Source organism: Liolophura sinensis, chromosome 12 (genome assembly GCF_032854445.1).
Source record: "Liolophura sinensis isolate JHLJ2023 chromosome 12, CUHK_Ljap_v2, whole genome shotgun sequence".
In the NCBI taxonomy this organism is placed as follows: domain Eukaryota; kingdom Metazoa; phylum Mollusca; class Polyplacophora; order Chitonida; family Chitonidae; genus Liolophura; species Liolophura sinensis.
This window is the reverse complement of record NC_088306.1, coordinates 439,433-460,630: the sequence shown is the minus strand read 5'-3', so window position 1 is coordinate 460,630 and position 21,198 is coordinate 439,433.

The window sequence follows — 21,198 nt, the reverse complement described above, 5'->3', positions numbered from 1 at the left end:
TGGCAAGTAGTGATATGTTACGGATAAAATAAGGCCTCTTGTTAATTTACCTCAGTCAGGGTTTTATTCTGACTGTTCATGTAAATGCCTTAATATCACACCATGTGCTTATGCAGAGTTAGGTAAATAAAAATGTGTAGTGGTGTTAATTGCAATTTATGTGACGTCACTGGCTTAGAATTATTCATAATGCCGCATTGTCATCGCAATTATTATACAAACACATTAAAACAATACAAAAGGATAATTATACTGGCATAACTATATTATTATCATAGTACCGCAATGATCATGTGTCAAAGCGACCCCTATACTACACGAAATGGTATCAATAACACCTTGTATTTACTATTTATAAAGCTGACTTATCTCGCACAGGGGATGTACTCTCAAAAAGGATGTTTATTACAACTTGACAAATGAATATAAATAATATATACTAGTATTTTTTAAGAAAATGTTAAAATTGAAAGATTATTCGATGTTTGAAAATTTCTGCCCGGGCATGAGGAAATGTACTGAACGATATTCAGATCGTTAGGATAAACGTTGTAATAGGTAGCTGCCATGCGCAAGGTATGGCCTACACACAGCTTACATCCGGCTAATTAGCTTTAACTCGCTTCGCCTGTGTGTTACGAATAAGGTGGTCTGTGTAGTCACACTGTTACACAGACAAGGATTATATCACCTTAACTACTCTAGGTTCAGATACACAGTGATTTATAACAATCCTTACCCCCCCCCCCTAACCCCCCTCCCCCAATCCGCCCCCACACACACATTCCCCGGCTTAGTTTATTTTAACATGCAAAACGAAAGACTTTGTGGGAATGTAAAATGTAAAGCTCAAACTATATTCATAGCAACTTTTTTTGACATTTCCTAACGGGAAATATTTTTTCTTTTCTTTTTTCATGAGTAATTGCTATAAAATAGATTATTAGGTGTAAAAGGAATGTTTCAACGCTATACATTTGCGACCGTATTTTCCAAAAACTATACTTATCAAAAAGTTGCTTACAGTTTGTTTACAATTTATATATATATATATATATATATATATATATATATATATATATATATATATATATATATATATATATATAAGACACAGTCTCAGTCGCCATTTTGTACACTGATATTATAGTCATGACAAATAATATATTTTAATTTTGCTTATCGTCTTTATCATCATCATTACCACCAACAAGATATTCGTCGTCGCCTTCATCTTCATCAGCAGTAGTATCATCGCCACTATCATCACCATCATCCAACGTCGCCGTCGTGGATGTCGTCATCATCATCATCGTGGTCGTCGTTGTCATCACCACCACCACCACCACCATCAGCATCAGCATCACCACCACCATCACCATCGTCATAGTGATCATCATCGCCTGCATTGTTATCATCACTGCCATCCACATCATCGACAGAGTGTGTATTTCGTTTTCTTCTTCCTCATAATACGTTCGTCACATTGTTTCATTATCGTGTCATCATTTCCCGACAGTTTTAGCTGTTTTATAACACAGACCTGTTCTATTAGTTTATTGTTCGGAGCGGATATAGTTTTCAAGGTGGCAACTTAGACGAAAAACACAACGCCGAAGTAAAAAGAACGAAAAAGTGCATCTTAGATGGCTTAATCCAGGAGTATTAAAACTTGCCCTCTGCGGAGATTACTATTTATCTTTTGCGCCACATGTATTATCGAAGTGACCCAAAATACAATATTTTTTTATTTTAGAATAATGCTCAATTATTTCTAGAATTCTGCAAAAGTATCACATAAACTGTAGCCCTGATTAGGACGTCAGTATACAAAAAGTAAGCACACAAATTTGTTTTTGCATTTATTTCGTGAGCTGTGAAACAAGAAGGATTGAATCTACATCCTTCCTCCAGCATGTTGAACGAGAAACAGTTTTAATGTCTGGTAAACCTTATATATAGCACAGTGCATTAAGCCAAATTCACTTGACATACCAGGAGATCTACATGTAGCTCTATGACTAACAGGTAGTTCATGATATGGCCAAATATGGCTTCCTGTGACGTCAGTGGCTACAGTGTACATCAGTGACTATAGGTCAGCGGCTTAACCAACGCACTTTGTTCATTAAAACTCATCGCCATCGTATAAATGATAAATTCGTGAATATTTTGTCGAGCAACAATCAAAACTGGGCCTACTTAAACAAATACCTTCAAAAAAATTTACTGCCCTAATATAAGTATGGACATCTATGATTATGTCTACGAAATCCTTATTTTAACACCCACAGTTTAATTCTCATGACAAAATTACCAACGGTATACGGTTCAAAACTTAGTTGAAGACAGCCTTTTGATTCCGAGGCCAGTGCTCTCCCAGACTATACCAAGTACCGTTTTGGCTCTTTTAGATTCTCAATAATAGCATTAAATTGGAGATAAGGTAACGATTTGGCAATTTCATAAAAAATAACTAATTTTCTCGTACTATACTAAGTGCTGTACGAGATTGCTGTTTTAAAGTCTTCATAATAGTATTGCTTGCCAGTCACAGTTTGTCAAGAAGTTTTTTTAACAGAAAAACGACCCCAGAGAGCCAAAGAAAGCTGAGAAAGCTCAGAAATCCTCTTAACTGCACACAAAGTCGGTACAACTGGTCTGTGATCATCAGTTATTTACACTGATTTGATAACAATGCCGATGATTTTAGCGAGGACGGGGGCATGCATGGGGTAAAGACGCTGAATCGGACCTGAAGGGAACCTATAGCTCTGAAAAGAGAAAGGAGTGAAAATATAGACACGGGTGGTGTGAAAATCCCTGTTCAAGTGAATTTGGATGTCGCGACGAAGTGAACTGTTCAAAATCCGGCGTGCCCAAGAAAAGGGAGTAACCTGGGCAAGGTGACAATTCTGTTGTTGAAGGTGATACAGATTAGCGCGTGATAGGTTCAATAAACAGCCCGCCACACCACCAGATCGAGGCTTAGTCGTCACGCTTCGATGGAAATCCAGCTATTGTACGTACGGAATTGGCGGCAGAAGCGGTCCTCTAATTATGGCTAACAGTTATGTAAAATGAGAAATGATCAATTTGGCAGATAAGATCGGAACTTCGCGCCTCTCCTCGCTATGATATCCTAATCTATGCGCCATTACAACGAGGTGTGGGAGACGCTGAATAAAGAATCCAGCTATTGTGACGTCACCCACCTAGGCTGGGTCGCGCTGGAAGGTGGGTCTAGAGTTACGGACTTCCAGTAGCTCTCTTTTAATAAAGGAAACAATGACTTCATCAGTATACCCAGTCCGTCTTTTGACTCCAAACGAAAAGTAACTTATTTTTCATCAATTAAGACAGAGAGTATGTGTTAAACAACAGATGTTTACCAGTTTAAAATCAATTAGGTTTTTGTATTGTCAAAAAGCACCATTGGAATAAAAGTTTAAATGGTGGCTAATATTTTTGTGACGCAGAAAGTGAAGTGAAACTCCGATTAAAATGCATACCTTTTTGATTTGATAAAATTTTAATCAAATATGCTGACCAGATTATTTTAATGATACAACTATAATAGGAAGTTAGCGATTTGTAAAATAACTGACTACAATACTTCCCTAGTGATGCGCAAATTATTATTATTATTTTACGTTTTCGAAATTGTCTTTTACAGCTTAAATTGTGAGTTTCAGCACAGAATTCTGGCACTTCAAGAGTAATTCAGGATTACATTGTGTCTAGATCGCGTTTTCTTGAATAGAGCTTGTGTGTTAATACACTGCATGGTTGTTTTATTCATTCTTTTACTAGAATGGCAAAAATCAAGAGCAACCATCGTTGACTGAAAACACGTTCCACAGGCTACAACAGCAAGTATTGTCATTTTCTCCCATGTAAGTAAAAAGTTTTATTGGGATGGATTGAGATTGATTTTGTCATAACTGAAAGAGTGACAAATATCCGAAATCAAGCAAAATCGGAAGCGCATCCCCTCAAAAATGGATAATTCGCACTCGGCACTCCCGTTTTCTCCTCTAATAAAAGTTGCTGCCATTGTACAGGTGATATTTTCTTGGGTATGGCTGTACAAAACAACAACAACAGAGTAATGATGTATGACACACATTGTATGACAGTTGAAAGGGATGAATTCCTCCCAACAAGGCCAAAATGTCATTAAGATCGTTTCTGTGATTTAACTGGAAAAATCCAGAACACTTTACGTGCGAGGAAAGATCGGACAACTAACCTGTGATCTGGAGGAAGGAATTGGTCTAAACACACACCTATTCTACATATTAAGAACATCATCATAGGGTAAAAAAAGACAATTTCAGTTTTCTAAAAGTTTTTTGTACCCTCTCCACACGACGTACACACGACGTACACACGACGTATATATATTTATGTGGCCTGTCCATTAATAAACCTTTATTAAGGTTAGTTATTGTTATTAGATTGACATGTCATGTATTAGCTGTCCTGATGCATTTGGTATGTATCACCTATCCGTAAAATAGGAGCACGATCACGAGCACTGAACGACACCTTCAGAAACATCAATGTAAGGCTATAGGCCTGCAGTAGGTCTTTAAGGATTTGAGGGTTCCGTCAAAGCTAATTTTGTACAGGATAAATTTGAGTTTTTGTTCGAATGTTCGAGGAATAGCCTTACCGAAGCACTGAAATGTTGAGGTCATCAAAAATGTGTAGCAAAGTGCGTGTGAATGACATTACTTCAATGTTTTCGTCAAAATTTACTTCTGTAATCAGCCGGTCATTGTCATGCTGTGTTTCTTTGAACTCGCATTGGAGATCTTTATCTTTGTCAACGCCCTCGAAAATTGTCGCCATTTCTTTCCGACGTCAATGGATCACATGCCGCTAATGATCGTCTGTAACAATGAAAGAGCGCCGTCTAGTGGGAGATCACTTCACTGATGGCGTTCTAGATCACTTTGTGACAGGGCAGTAATTTGCTTTCGTTCGCTGATATCTCTCTCGTTTTATTTATCTTGAGGCAAAACTTGAAGTGAGCAGTTAACTTTATTTCCTCTTTAACAAACCTGTTGTTTTACAATAAAAGAAAGCCGAAGCCGGACTTTACGCTTCTTTGTCGGGAGGCCCTTGACACTCGGCATGCGCTCGTGACTAGAGCGCATGCGCACGCACTCGACACGCGGCCGATAATGTGACGATTGATTCAACGCTTATCTCCCTTCCGTTGGTTAATTCGTTTTAATCACCCAAAAGGGGCTCAATTAACTCTTGATAAAGTCATTTTCGGAATTCGCCTACCGTATGGCCAAAGTAAACACCGGAACTGTAGATCTGATCGCAAAACCAGCGAATCGTTCAAGAGAGAAAGAATAAGCGTTTCACAGCAAGTATATATAACATGATTCTTTCAAATGACAATAAACAGGCAAAACGCCCATTTGAAGTCTAAATTGCCGCAATTCTTTATGTCTGAGTGTGAATGATTTCAATCAAAAAGAAAATTCAGCCAAGGCTGTCTTTATGCTCATTATTTTCACGCTTGTCAAAACAACCTGAAAGTATCATTCTTTTCTCGATTTATTTCCTTATAGGCCTATCCCCTTCGTCCGCCATGCTTGAGACCCTCATATATTTGGATGCAGTAGACTTTCAGTTGCCAAACACACCCTGAATGCTTTAAAAATGTCCGTACTTTCTACAATATATTGTGTGAACATACACAGTACTGTGGCTGAATATTGAAAATCAGCACGGCACAGATTATGTAATTTTCAATGCTAAAAGCACACAGGAATTTTTCGAAAGGACACATAGGTGATGTAATGATTCCCTTTACTCTACAGTCTCATGTAAAAAAGATATTTCAGTGTGATTGTAGCAGGTTACCTTTTTTTTACCACTCCTTCACTTCTGAGCATGTTCGGAGCTTTATATTTATTTGTTTGCTTGATCAGTATTTTTCGCCGTACTCAAGAATATTTCACTTATATGACAGTGGCCAGAATCATGATGTGCAGCGCTATATTTATTTATTTGGTTTTTTACGCCTTACTCAAGAATATTTCATTTATACGACAGTGGCCAGCATTAAACCGCACAGAGCGGAAACCCACGGCCATCCGCAAATTGCTGACAGACCTTTCCGTTTTCGGTCGGAGAGAAAGCCAGGATGAGCTGAACTTGAACTCACGGCGACCGCATTGGTGAGAGGTCCCTGGGTCATTACGCAGCGCTAGTGCGCAAACCAACTGAGCTACGGAGGCCCCTGCGGCGTTAACATTTTTCTTTTCCTGTGTAACTGGAAAAGAAGGCTTAAATAAAACTGAAAAAAGAAGTGGCCTTACGAGTATGTTGGAAACAATCACTCACAGCCATAGTCAATTTTACTTCTCGAGGTGCGCCGTTTCTTGTACTGGGGCAGATTTTCAGCCTTTCCATAACAGGGCCCAGTTGTTCAAAACTGTTTCAAAACTAAATACCAGATTTAACTGTAAGCCAAGTCTTCAGTTTAGTATTGAAGCAGTAAAGAAAAAAGAAAGAAAGAAAGAAAGAAAAAAAAAAGAAGAAAAAAAAACCACAAAAATATATATATATATATGTATGTTAATTGACGATTTTTAATCAGCGTCACAAGTTGTTACTGCAAAAACTAATGTGTCAATAGTTAAACCATCAAACGCCGTCAAAAACTTAAGTTTCTTAAGTTTTACAATGAGTAGAATTCTCTTGAAAGTAAAGTAATGGCAGCGACCAGAATCTTTGGTACTCTGCCTTATGATTGTGTCTGTCTATTCATCGTACAAACTGAGCTCCCCACACTGGATATAGGAATAATTGCAGCCCAAGCACAACTGAGATTACAACTTATATACTAACATGGTACACGCTTGGCATTCTTATTTCACTCTACAACATATCTTGCGTCTTTCCAACATCCTTGAAAACTGTTGACTGCCTCTCTTTGCATGATACTGTTCTATTTTCGTACTTTATATACTTTCTTAGTTTGTGGTTTGTGTTGTACGTCGTTTTGGGGAATTGGCCTTGCGGTTATTGAACGTTCTTGGTGGTTGACGGCTGGTGTGCGAATGTTTCACATCACCAGTGATCTAGCATCACAAAGCTTCCGGGGCCTAGGGGGCCTCTGGACTCTCGCCTTTTGTGCTGGAATAGTCGACTGATGGCTGTACCACTTTCAAATTGCTTCCTACTCACCGGCTACAGAAAATTTTGTGCTGGAATAGTCGACTGATGGCCGTACCACTTTCAAATTGCTTCCTACTCACCGGCTACAGAAAAAAATAATTTCCTCGAAACGGGAATTTTGTGAATGCTTATATTTTGACAACCACCATTGTGTTTTACCTGATATATACTTCATTTTAGTGTCTTGTTGCCTTTAATACTGGTAACATACAGCGTAGCAGTTCTACTACCTGTCACATTTTACACCCGAAGAAGTTAGTTTACTCTCCAATGGCCCAATGGCAGAAGACAAAAACAATATTGGAAGACAAGTTAAAATTACTGGTAGATACCAGCGCACGTGACTCTCTTGTATATGTCCAGGTGTTCCCGTTACGCCTCAAGATCAACATTTACGTTACATTTCAGCCAGCTGAAGCGTAGTTATTTGATTTTCAATCAATTAATTTATCTGTAAAGACACAATTTGCCCAGACCAGACGACAAGCATATAGAACCACGTGATGGGCGAACCACACGTGCCGTATCGTGAGTTCATTCGCTGATTTCACTCGCAGGTGTCTTTCATGGGGGCGAAAATCTTCTCGGCTGATTAACCATGGTTTGAATTCAAAGCCTTGCGTATTAAATTTTAAAAAAAGTTTGGTATAACGGTACATAAGGTGTTTTGGCAGTGGTTTATTTCACCGTATCAAGTGTCCACAACATGCAAACAGTTTATTTTTGGCACATATGTAAATGATGCTAATAAAATGACGCCGTCGGGGACTGTCTGACCACAGGCTACGAATCGTCGCATTAATATACATTGTCATAATTATGAATAGATGCAAATTACTAGCATATATTGTTTTAATACAGACGTTTAATAGGACTTAGATCAAAGCTAAGTCGACAGTGTGTAAACGTGTGAATAATTTGTCTTTGTGGTCTATATACAGTCCTTCCGATATCTGTCGTACACATTTCAACTTGCATTCAGTTTAAGATTCATAGGTGACCTTTGCCACTGACACAAGAAAACGAATCTAATTTAGTTCAGCAGATGCCTGTATATATATATAAACCTCAAGCATTTCTGGGTGTAAGGTACGCTTATACATAAACAGCGTCTCGCATGAAACAAATCCCAAGATCAGCCTGCTTCTTTATGTTTCATGCCCAGATCTAAGGGAGATTCGGCCTGTACATGGATAATGCCCTATCCGCTTTGAGAATTCAGTTTCCCCACCGGAATGCTGGCCGTCGTCATATACTAGTGAGTGAAATATTCTTGAGTACGGCGTAAAACACCAATCAAATAAAAATAAATAAACTCAGACCTCACTTTATTCCATTTATATAATGATAATAATGATGATGACGACGACGACGACGATGATGATGAGGATGATGATGGGCCGATAATAATTAATTGTGAGCCGATGGTGTCTTGTGTATATAATGACGGGAATACCTCATTTGCTGGACGTAAGTCCATTATGCACGGCGTCCGTGTATGAGGTACATGAGGTTCGTGTTTACAATGTGGATCATGAAGTGGACAAACAATTCAGTTGGAAAATCTAGGAGAAATCCAATAGACCCGTCTTTAAGACAAACGGGATGATTTCAATTTTGACCTTGTCGGTTACCCATTCACATCCAGCGGTATATACATACACGGCCGTTGGTATGGTGAATGCTTTTTGCATAATTTGATTTGATTTGATTTGACTGGTGTCTCAGCACCAAAGACTATTTCATTTATACGACGGTGGTCGGATTTATGGTGGAAGGAACATTTTGTATACCTGACTGCCTTTGTCAGATGCCGTGATGTCAGTGATGACGGCCAGTACACATGGCTAAATCGCAAACTGCGAAGTTTGCATAGGAGGACAATAAGCATTTGTAAGAACTTTTACGTATTACATGGGGTTTGGAGGTATTCTAACAATCAAGAGTATGACATAAACATTATTTGGCTGGCTTTTCGCCTAAAAATGTATGATGTGGGAAAATTAGTTATACATGCCAAAAGCCGGTGCATAGTTTCCTACCTATACTGAAAATATTGTACCTTAGGTGAAATGTTCATAAGTACAGTTAATATAACAATCAATCCACCAATGGCCGTCCTGTGAAGGTTTTGTAAGTCACAACCAGTGCAGACCTGCCACTAGTTGTGATCTCCGGCATTTTATTTCACAGTTATTATTCCGCTGAAGGCTGTACAGAAGCCTTACATGCATCACCGGATTAACACCTACAAGCTGTTTTCAGCTGGGAATCTAATTTGTATCTCGTGACCGGACTATCAAGTGTTTTCTGACAAGATGGATGACAACTTTGGTGCATGTATTTTCTTCTTTTCACAGCTGTGTCGAAAAAGAACCAGTGTCAGTTTTCACTCCTCCCTTCGCTTGTTTTCCTTTTCATTTATTTATTACTTTTTTATTTGGGGGGAGAGGGTCAGCATTTGCAAAACTCCGTTTCGTTGCAACATCGAAATTTGCAATTTTACAATAAGTACAGTGATTTGTGTATAGTTACGTAGCCAAGATGCTGTTGATTTTGTCGAATAATAATACTGGCCAACAGCAAGAAATATTCCACATTATAAAACAGTGTAGTTACTGAAGCCATGTTTAGGCATTGAGTCCATCGATTGACATTCATTAATCCGCAAAGAATTAGAAAATAATTTGATAGCTTGAGACGCTTTAAGAACATACGTTCTAATCGTCCTTTGTTGTAATGTTATAGATTGATTGAGGGATTGATGGATTGATTGATCGATTAGTCCATTGATTGATCTGTTGATCGATTGCTTGAGTAATTGGTACATACAAACAGCATTTTACTCTCTGTGTTGCTGGGTCTGTTCATAAAACGGGCTTTACAAACAGACAAATGGTACTTGTTGCTGCCTCGCGTGTCGCTCAGCACGGAGAGGTTAGAGAACGAAACAGGACTGGTTGGCCCAGTGTCGCTATAATGTGAGTAAGTGGGGCCTCATGTCTGGTGTCTTCGGCGTCACATTTCAGCGGTGGCAACACTTTGGCGGCATGGACTCGCCCTGCAACAAGAAGATTCAATATATGTACACACACCTACCGATTGCTAAGTTGTTAAAATTTTGTCAGCAGTTTTACTGTCATAAAGGCATAAAGGCTTTAAAATTGTTTTTCGTTATTTAGGTAAAAGTTTTGATGTCGCAGTTTCCTGTAAAATAAGATTTCATATTAATTTTTGCGAATTCAGTTTATGTTGACTTTATCTTTGGTCTTATGTGGTAAGCTCTAGTAGCAACTTGCGGATGGTTGCGGGTTTCCAACAGCCTCTCCCACCGTCATATAAGTGAAATATTCATGAGTACGACGTAAAACATCAATTAAATAATTAATAGATAATAAGTGAAATATGACTTCAATGAAAAAAAAAATAAAATGTCGTGTTTCTTTTTCCTTAGCGATGGATTTACCGTCCATTTCTACATTATTTCAGTCATATCACGACGATGTTGCCCGGTATATACATATACAGTAGGCTGGAAACGACGCCGACACTTATATACGTACAGTATATTATAGTACCATGTTGAGGACACCAGGCACGACGCTCCACCCATTCACCATATATTATTAGTTACACCGGGCTGACAATACATTATTTTGCTCGTTCGATTATTTTTCGCACCATAGCTTGTATATTTAATTCTTTATTTGTTGTTTAATGTGAGTATGAACGAGTTTATCTCACGTGCTATTAAATATGGGTTTTATATTTGCAATGTAAATAAAGATTGGGGTTCTGCTACTGAGTTTACGGACCAAGTAGAACCAAAGAGATATCACCGATTCTTTCAGATTCTGATCAGATTCCGGGTGATTTTATTTCCATTTTATTCACTGTGAAAAAGCTGTTAATTTAACGTCTTATTTGGAAGCAGTGTGAAGTAGCTAATTACATGATGCGTACTTTAGGTAAGGTAGGTTGGTCAATTTAAGCTCTGTCAAGCATCCATTCCACTACGAACAACGCTTGCACAGCGCGTTTTTCGCTGCAAATTAAAAAAATCCAAAACAACATAATTTCGTGTTTTCGTTTTTGTAAGAAACGAGGGCCTAAAAAGTCCATTTCATCAGCTAATAACAAAGCATAGGAGTGATGATTAAGACTACCCGTCATCAAACCCGATGATAAATGTATGATATGAACAAATATCACATGGTTATGAGCCGAGATGTACACGAACTTAGTGCGCCAGCGTGAGGTGACAAAGCTGTGTGTAGGTGGACACAAACAAATGCTCAATTACATCCTCAGCACTGTTTTTTGACGGTGTCCCATTTTTTTGTGTTATTTGTACAATGATATCGATTACACAGGATGACAGCGCCTATCACGTGGGGGATTTAGAGGAGAGACGCCAGTTCAGCGACCTACAATTTCCGCGCAAAATGACATCTCGGGTTCAAGCTAGATTGACTCATGCTTCTTCCAGTGTATGCCTACTATTTATTTATTTAATTATTTATTTATTTCGTTGGTGTTTTACGCCGTGCTGAAGAATATTTCACTTATATGACATCAGCCAGGATTATGGTGGAAGGAAACCAGGCAGAACCCGGGGGAAACCCACGACCATCCGCAGGTTTGTAAGACACTACTCATCTTGGTTCCTTATTTCCGATGTGATATATCGTCGCCGGTGTGATATATCGTCGTTCTCAATATCTGCATTGTTTGCAGTTCTCATGCAATCATACATCTGTGCGTCAAAACAGCCATGTGTTTACCCGCCGTCTGAGTCAACAAACATTGACGTTCCAGGTCAATAATCGCAAGACCAATTCGTAAAACGACGTTTATTTATTTATTTATTTATTTATTTATTTATTTATTTATTTATTTATTTATTTATTTATGTATTTATGTATTTGGTGATTTTACGCTGTACTCAAATTACTAAAGAGATAAGAGCGTATATAAAGCAAAATTTGGACAGACTCATGCAAAGAGAAACAGTCAGCAGTTTTCAGTGATGTTGGAAGGACGTAAGGAATGTTCCGGGCCAATGAGTGAAATCATTATTTAAATGCTGTACCATGCTAGTATACATACATGTAAGTTGCCGACAATAAAATATTTATCTCAGTTGCGCTTTGATTGCAACTGTTGATATATTCAACGTGGCGATCTAGTTCCACACGATGAATATACATCCCCTTGCCACGGGTTTGGCGGACTCAGACACAATCATGGAGCAGGGTGCCAGAGACTCTTGATGTCCTGTCCATATGTACTGGTACATGCACCACGCACAACGTCTCGGCGTAGCAGGTCGACAATGTCTCGGCGTAGCAGGTCGACATATTTATACTTTGCCTCAGTAGAGCACCAGGGTCGCCAAGCAGTCTTAAGTCTCTGTCTTAACTTGACAACAATTTACTTGACAACTAAAATTGTGACTAATATTAAGAATGTTTATTTTTATACTTAGATTTGTCGTAGACTTTCATGACAAAATTGAAGAGTAGCATTTAGATTCAGCTATAACGCCACAAGCTCATATTGATCTTAGGGTAGCGGTATCAAAAACAAAGTTTTAGATCAACTGACCGAAGGCAATATATCACATATGCCCATGCGCACTTACTTGAAACCTGAAATGTAAAAGTTCCTTTTTATCCTTGATTGGTGTTTAACTCCGTATGTAAGGCGTTTTTACTTCACGGCGATCAATAATTTAGGTGGAGGACGGCTACCAAAAAGACAAGTTACAAAGGAAAGGACAGGAGTCTCCACCGAACTTTATAAAGGAAAGGACAGAAGTCTCCACATAACTTTACAAAGGAAAGGACAGGAGTCTCCACATAACTTTACAAAGGAAAGGACAGGAGTCTCCACCGAACTTTACAAAGGAAAGGACATGAGTATGAGATGGGGAAATCTCGAGTATTCCGTGCCCGTATATGAGACTAAACCAACTTCATATGTGTCCTAGACATTGGAAAACAAACAAATTAACCCCTTGGTGATGACCACTTCCCCCTTATATGATTTTGTTGTTTAGAGTTTAGAATTCCAGCTTGTAACTCTCTACATTTTCTGATCAGATCGGCCTGCACATTGAGCCACAAAAAACAGATCTTGTATTTACGGTGATAATTCCCCGCATTCTCGTTCCCGGGCCTGTCTTCGGCAAGCAAAAGTGATATGAGGCCTGGGAACAAGGATGCCGTATACGAATGAAGTTTCACCGAAATGTGACCTCTGACCCCACCTCACAGTTGACTGGATAAATCATTACTCACGAACAGGTAACAGACCAAACCTATACATGGTACTTAGCATGCAATATACATCAAAGCCCATTAAGCGAGTATCATTAACAGCACGCACATCTGTCTGGGAAGGGGAAGGTGATGTGTATTTTTTCCTGGAGGGCGACCCAATCAAATCTTTTCTGTGTTATTTCAAGTGGAAAATCAAAAACCAGCCAACATTTGTAATTATGGAAGGTGATTTTATTATTTGACCATCCATCCACGGCCCGGTAGGGGAAAAAATCTATCCAGTTGACAGCAAATACTACCAGGGTGGTATTCTACATATAGCCTGTCTACGAAGCTTTGGTGACACCAACAAAACTCACCCCATCATATCAGTGAAAAGGTTTTGAGTGTGGTTTTAAACAACAATCAAGTAAATAAAATATTCTTACTTAAAGAGGCCTATATAGCTAGAGAAAAGTGTGAATTTGATCTCAAATTTGGTGTGATTCCTGATGTGTTTTGAGATTTTATTATAAGAGTTCACTAGTCATCACGATGTTCGTTATTTGTCTTCTGTTTGATTTACATAAAGTTCAAACTCAGTACACTGGTGACACAGTGTCCCAGCTTAGACAGAAAGTGTAAAGTTCGTATAGAGTTGGGAATGCGAAACCCACATTGCATGTTTTCTTCATTGTGAATCTTTGTAATGGACAACATTAAAACTTCTCTATTGAACCCCGTGCGATCAGATACACCATTTATGGGCGGGGCGATATCGGCTCAGTTATATCTCGCTTCAAATCGGCCATCATCATCGGGATAATATAATGTACTATCACTTCCGCTTTTTAAAATCTAAATTGTATTTTGTGGTATAAACTTTTTGTCGTCTATGAAAAAAATAATGGAAAATGGCTAAACGTTGAGCATGTATGAGTTTTATGGATGAAAGTTTAAAAGTATTGACTTAAGGGAAAATTTGAATGGGATCTAAAGCTCATTTTTCGGCTTTAATATAGGTAATTAGAATATATTCCACTTCATCAACATTATCCTGGGATAAATGTATCCGAATTTCAACTTCCGCTACCAACAGCTAAACACTGTGAAGAGTTTTCAGATTCTGACATATCAGAAATGGCCTCTTGGAATCGGCCCCTGTTATGCATAGAACCAGACACTGTCGGTCGACGAACGTCAAGACTTTCATGGCTGGTTTCTTACAAGTTGGACAAAGTTGACAGCGGTGCTTACTGGCCATCGGTGTTGGGGACTGAAAATTTTTAACACTGATGCTTATTGAAAGTTAATGATGTGGCAGTTGGCATTATAGTCGTATAGAGAACAAAATACGAGTTCTGGGAAAAATCAACGTCAAATGCATGGATGTATATACTCTATGATAAGAGCAGAGGGCACATACTTCCAAATGCAGTGCTGTCAGGTCAGCTGTCGACAGAATTAGCTGTGAATATTCCCGTTTACTAAGATTGCATCTGAGGGTTTGAGTGTGAAGCTTGATGTCGTCCTAACCTGGAAATCTCTTCCAGAGTGCTGAAATATTTTCGTCTCAGAAATACTTTTTAACTTTTTTGGCAAGTATAAATCAACGTAAAATGTTTGATTTCACGGAGAACATTGAGAATAAAACTGTCCATTTAGTAGCTTATATGTGAGCACAAACGAAATGATTGAAAGGTAGAAATCCCGTATTTAGGTGAATGTGAGACATAACAATGGTGACCGTGAGCAAGGTCCACCTTACAATTCTAGTCTCTATCCCGGTAATGAACCAAGACGTTAAACTGCTTGCCTTATTATCGGTACTTCACACAGCACCTTGGTGGTTTCTCATGCAGTTCTCTGCAGTCCAATTGCCAGGAAAATGACAATCATGTCGCATGTGGAAAATTTGATTTGATTGTTGTTCAACACCACATTTAAGAACTTTTCATTTTTACTATGGAGGTCAGTCTTATGGGCGGAGAAAACCGGACTGACCGGGGTAAAACCACCGACTTTCGGCATGTTACTCACAAAGATTTCCGCATGGTCGACCGATTATTGGTACGAAGGCCCTCACGAACAGTACAAGCGAGGGATCTAACAAATTTGGTCTCTAATATCGAGTTTGAGACCGCACCTACTGTGTCCTAACTGTTGATAGACAAGCGTCTTAACCACTCAGCCAACCATTTTGCCACGAACCGTTTACTAGCCGCTAGCACATATTAAAGACAATCGCTAACGTTCGTAACTCCCACTGGCAGTTTGCCTGTACGTCACCGCCTAAAAAACAGGAATATAAATTTATTTAGTTGTTTGATTGGTGTTTTACGCCGTACTCAGGAATATTTCATTATAAGACCGTTTCAGCATTATGGTGAGAAGAAAGATTGGTGTTTTACGCCGTACTCGGGAATATTTCATTTATTTGACGGCGGCCAGCATTATGGTAGCAAACCGGGCAGAGAGTGGGGAAATAAATAAAGTTATTATGCTGGAATAGCTACATCATTCGATGAAAGTGCGTCGAGATTTGCATTATTTACCCGCGAGCGTTTATTAAATGTGACGACAGCATATGGATTAATTTTATACCTGTGACATCTGATGAATAGAATATTACTACATTTGTTAACCTAATTCTGCTAGTGGCTGATAATTTTTACCATTTATACATTTACATGAACAGTTAAAATAAAACCGTAGCTGAAGTGAACTGGCAAGAGGCTGTATTTCACGTGTTACGTGAGACCATTTGCCATCTACATGTACCACACGGTCTTCGCTCCTCTAGTTTCCTCTCTCTGTGGTTATCTACGCGGTAAGTCCGACATTCGTATACCAGTTGTTTGTCAGCTGCAAACCAGTCGTAATTCATGAGTGAGCGTTCGAAGTCGATAGTCGCAAGAGGCAACTCCAAAACAATCTAACGCACCAAGAATAGGTTAAGAAATAATTATATAAATAGTAAATAACGCTTGTAACATGTAAGAGAGAAGCAGTCATCAGTTTTCATTTATGCAGGGAAGACAGTTGATATTCAAGGCATGAAAACCAAGTCAAATTTCAAACTGGAAGTCCGTTAATAATTTTTCAGTAAAACACAAATCTTAAAACTGTGGTGTGAGAGGAGTTTTTTCTGACCCAAGGGACGTAACTGGGAAGGTTTAAGTGGCCTTGGCTGTGAGGTTATTTCCCTTGATGGGATAAAGTTTGAATTTGGAACGTGCTAATCTGTATACATATATCACGTGACTTGCGGGTTTGATAGGAATTATTGTACATGTGATTTCTCATTTTAATCTCTTGAAATCGATTCCCGGGGTATCTGGGGTTTAGGATCTTCCGTTGCCTAGCTGACCCTTTGCCTCACTGCGTTTTGAGCTGGAGTTTTTACTGAGATTTACATGTATTTGCTTTGGCCGTGATAAAATCGCTGTTCTTTACCAGATTGGTAAAATTCGAATGAGCTCCAGTCAAATGTATTGGCTGCTTGTCAAGGTGACCATGAAATATATTGTAGCCTATAAAATAAATCTGATGTCACTCTAGCCCCACCTCCTGTCCTGCTTTCAGCTTGGAGTAGTTTGGCTGGATTTTTTTATTTGTGTTGGACAGGCCTTGTATAAGAATACCACACTTAAATTCACATTTAATTCATATTCTTATGAGTTGTAAGCGCAGCTTGTCTCGCCTAATTCGGCTGAGGTAGCACGTGTTCGTTTAAGCCACAGAGTAGGTTATACAGAGAAGTTTTGAAAACAGGCAACACAAGATATAAAATGTAATCCAAAAAGCCGAACGTGACCACAGGGATTATATAATCATTCAGACTACATTCATTTGATCAGATTCAAGAGATGAGATAAGTTTGTTTTGGGATGTAATTGATAAGCATAAAAAATGATGTAAAGTGATAAATGGCACAGGCACATCGGGGCATTTCCAAGGAAACAATGTATAGATGAATGACTATTGTAACAGTTGAATTTGTATAAGACTATATGTTTTTGACGTGAGTAATTAGAGTTTTGACACTTCATTATTGTAATATGCATAATTTTATTTATTTCATTGGCGTTTTACGTCGTACTCAAGAATATTTCATAACATGCATAAAAATCATTATTTACATTAAATATTATCATATCTTAAAAATTTGGTTTTTAATTTTAAATTTAAATGACTAAATAATGACCTACCTCGCCAGCTCTACATAATCGATGATTTTACCGCTCAGATTTTACAGAGTTTTTTTAGAAGGCATTCCGAAAGAACCAAATCTCTACTACATCCATCCTCTAAAGAATCGTCAGATGATAGTCTTTTTTTGACGATATTTTCTTTCAGGAAAAGGGGTATTTGTAAATATTTGTGTATGGTGAGTATTTCGGACCACCTCTTGGTACATATTGTAATAATAATGTATCATACTGCATAATAATGATCTACATAAGGAGACCGGCTCAATATCTCAGGCGGTGGGTGCAGGGTCAACCCTGGGTCGTATCACACCTAGGCCTTAATACAGGAACTTGTAGCTTTCTCGCTTGGCGTTCAGCACCATAGGGATAGTGCAAGGTTTGGCTGACCCAGATTAGTATAATGGCTCGGATGGGACGGCTTATTTACCTTAGGTCAGTCGTCTCAGTGAAGCAGCACTAGATAAAAGTGCGATGGAAATCCGTCCTGCGACAAGGAGGCACATTACATTCTCTCTAAGGACTCCTTCGTCGTCATATGACTGAAAAATTGTTAAGTACGACATTAAACCCCAGGCACACACTCACTCACTCAAACAGGGATGCGATACGTGTCTAATATTTATTTTTGAATGTAAATGTGTTGTCTTATATCCAAATGCATGCATTTGATCTTATTTATGATAATATTTATGAAAATATTCAAACTATAAATATGACCAGGTTGAACACCAGCTTTTTGTGCAAATATATTTATTAAACATGTGTTACATCCTCGTTTATAATATTATTACTCAAAGACAATATATACCAAGAGGTGGTCCCAAATATCACACTTGTGCCGGAGGACAGGACAGTGTGACAAACAAGAATCGCCGAAAAAGTTGGATACATTTGCGGAAATTTCTCGACAAAGTATGAGGTAGATTTAGGAATCCACTGGTTTTAGTTGAATGAATTCATTAACTGATATGAAGACGAGCAAAAGTAAGATACTCGATGGCCAGGAATAAATTGATAACAAGCACACGACTCTTCCCTAATATGACAGCTGTGTACTTCATTTTTCCTCATCGAAAAACAGTGTAAGGGAAACATTGCAAAGTTCATTTTCTTTATCCCGACATTAAAATTTGTACTGCTATCTAGAAATTTTTCTCCACAACTGTTGAAGAAACTGAAATTAGGTAACGTGAAAAATTGCAAAGAAAGGTAAGTCTGAAAAAAAGGGGAAAAGTATTAGGTACAGGAGGAAACAGGGAATAGCTGAAGGAAACAATGTACTGGCTGTTATTTATCAACAAGAAGCAATTCCGGCGGCAATAGATTTGTTCTTATTGGTACGTTATAAAACGTGAGGTGTAAGTCCAAACCCAGGGAATATAAGCCAAAAATCTGACCTCCTTTTCCAACACGATGAACTTCTTACGAGAGTATGACCAAAGCGCCATCAGGAATACCTTTTTCGATCAGTTCACAAAATACTCTTCAAAAATAACTAAATGTTGTCAGAATGGCTGTGCCTCTGTCGCACTTTTTACATTGCCATTTTGAAGTATGGCGAAATATTTACCACAGAGTGTCTTTGTATGCAACCATGTCTACATATATTTTAGAGGACTCAACTTTAAATTTGAAGTGAAGTGGTTGAGGATTCAGTGGTACTGATAATTGTGAAATATGATTGAAATAAGGACGTATTAATCTGTGAATATTGATAGACAAAAATGATCTGAGACTAAGCAAAACGGCTTGATGTTCTAAGTTGACGGCTTGATGTTCTAAGTTAACTTCTTGATGTTCTAAGTTGACTTCTTGATGTTCTAAGTTGAAGTCCTTTGAGATTACTTTTGTGTTGTGTTCACTTTGTCAGTAGTGTCACATTAAAGTTTTCATAGTGTGTGTTCTTGATTGATGTTAATTGTATTCTAAGTTTGATTGTGAGTCTGCAGGATATCTGAACGTAGTAGCCAGAGATTATTGTTAACGAGCGTCCTAAGATATTGGTGTTCATTGCCAAAATATTTCATCCGTACACAGGCAAGTAAATTCAGAAAAACACCCTGAACATCAGCTGTAAAACACCACCGCATCAAAACCCAGACTTTGATTGAGAGATACACATTCATACTTTGGCATATTAACGCTTTAACCAACTGTTACTATCAAAACCAACATAAAACATCTCAATCATTCTCTGAACGGACGGTCACACCCAAGATGATATGTTCATCAGATTACATCTATCATCTTCCTATATATCCCTTGTGTCCCTTGTGGTGTTTTGGTTTCTATTTTTGACATAGTCAGTTACAGAATACTTCATGAAAATATTATTCCACATTATGGTATTAGCTTCACACGGTAAAATTTACAAAGGCGTACCTTGAAAAAGACTAGTGACCCGAGAAATTATATTAACGGGAGTCCGCGCTCATTTTAATGTAGGACTTCAAATAAATCTTGACATTCCTGTCTTAACAGTTTATCGCATCATAGTAGTCAGATTTGATGTTTTTAGAATTTCCCGAGAATCCAGAGAATACCGGTTTACACTGCAGTGTGAATTAAAACGAGTACACACTGGCTGAGCCTATTATCTGCCATGCGTCTGATGTCTTCTTACTCCACGGTCATCATTTCCGGAAATACCGGAAGTCACCCTACACCTCACATCAAGCTCTGAAGTGTGTTTTCAGCATCTGAAAGAGTTGCATATTTAAGTGCACACGATCTAGGCCTTTTTCAACAACCAAAACTGGTCTAAAAGAAATAACTGCCACTTTCTGTGTACCCCATTTGCGTTGCAAAGAAAAAGAACACGCCCATGCTCTAAGACACCGATAGCGGTCACCGTTACGTCGCAAAGAGTGGCTAGTAACTGCATGGCGTAAGTACATATTCAGTCATACTACGTGGTGACACTCGTCAGGCTGCATCGTATTATATTTAAAGCCAAGAAGAATCACATGTTAAATATTCAAAGTAACTGATTTCAAATTCGTACGAGAATATTTTTTGCTAAGTATTGTTATTTAGTTCAAACAAAGATAATTGATATTGGTATTCAATAATTTTAGGAAAAGATAAAACTAAGGGGTGAAGCCAATTTACCGAAATGTCCACAGTCACAGTACAGGTCACGAATAGCGATACTGGAACGAAGTCCTGTTTGATGGAAGCTCCTTTTCCGCTGAGAACAAGCTTTATTTACTTCGTATTTTGAACAAGCTTAAACACCGGCAATCGTCCAAGAGCAAACAAACAACATGAAAAAAAACATGACGAAAATAAAAAATAATTAATGGGTTTGAACCCCAAACTAACAGATAACATATACAATGCGTCCAGTGCGGAAAAGCACAGCATCGTCTTGCCAGTCTTTGGCCTTGGCGATCAGCGCACCTGGTTAAGTATGTACATTTCAGGTTGCTCGACAATTGCGTGCAATCATCTTGTGCCCCATCTGGTTTGCCTGGGCTCAGTTCAGTTTTGAGAGAGGGCGAAGACAAAGC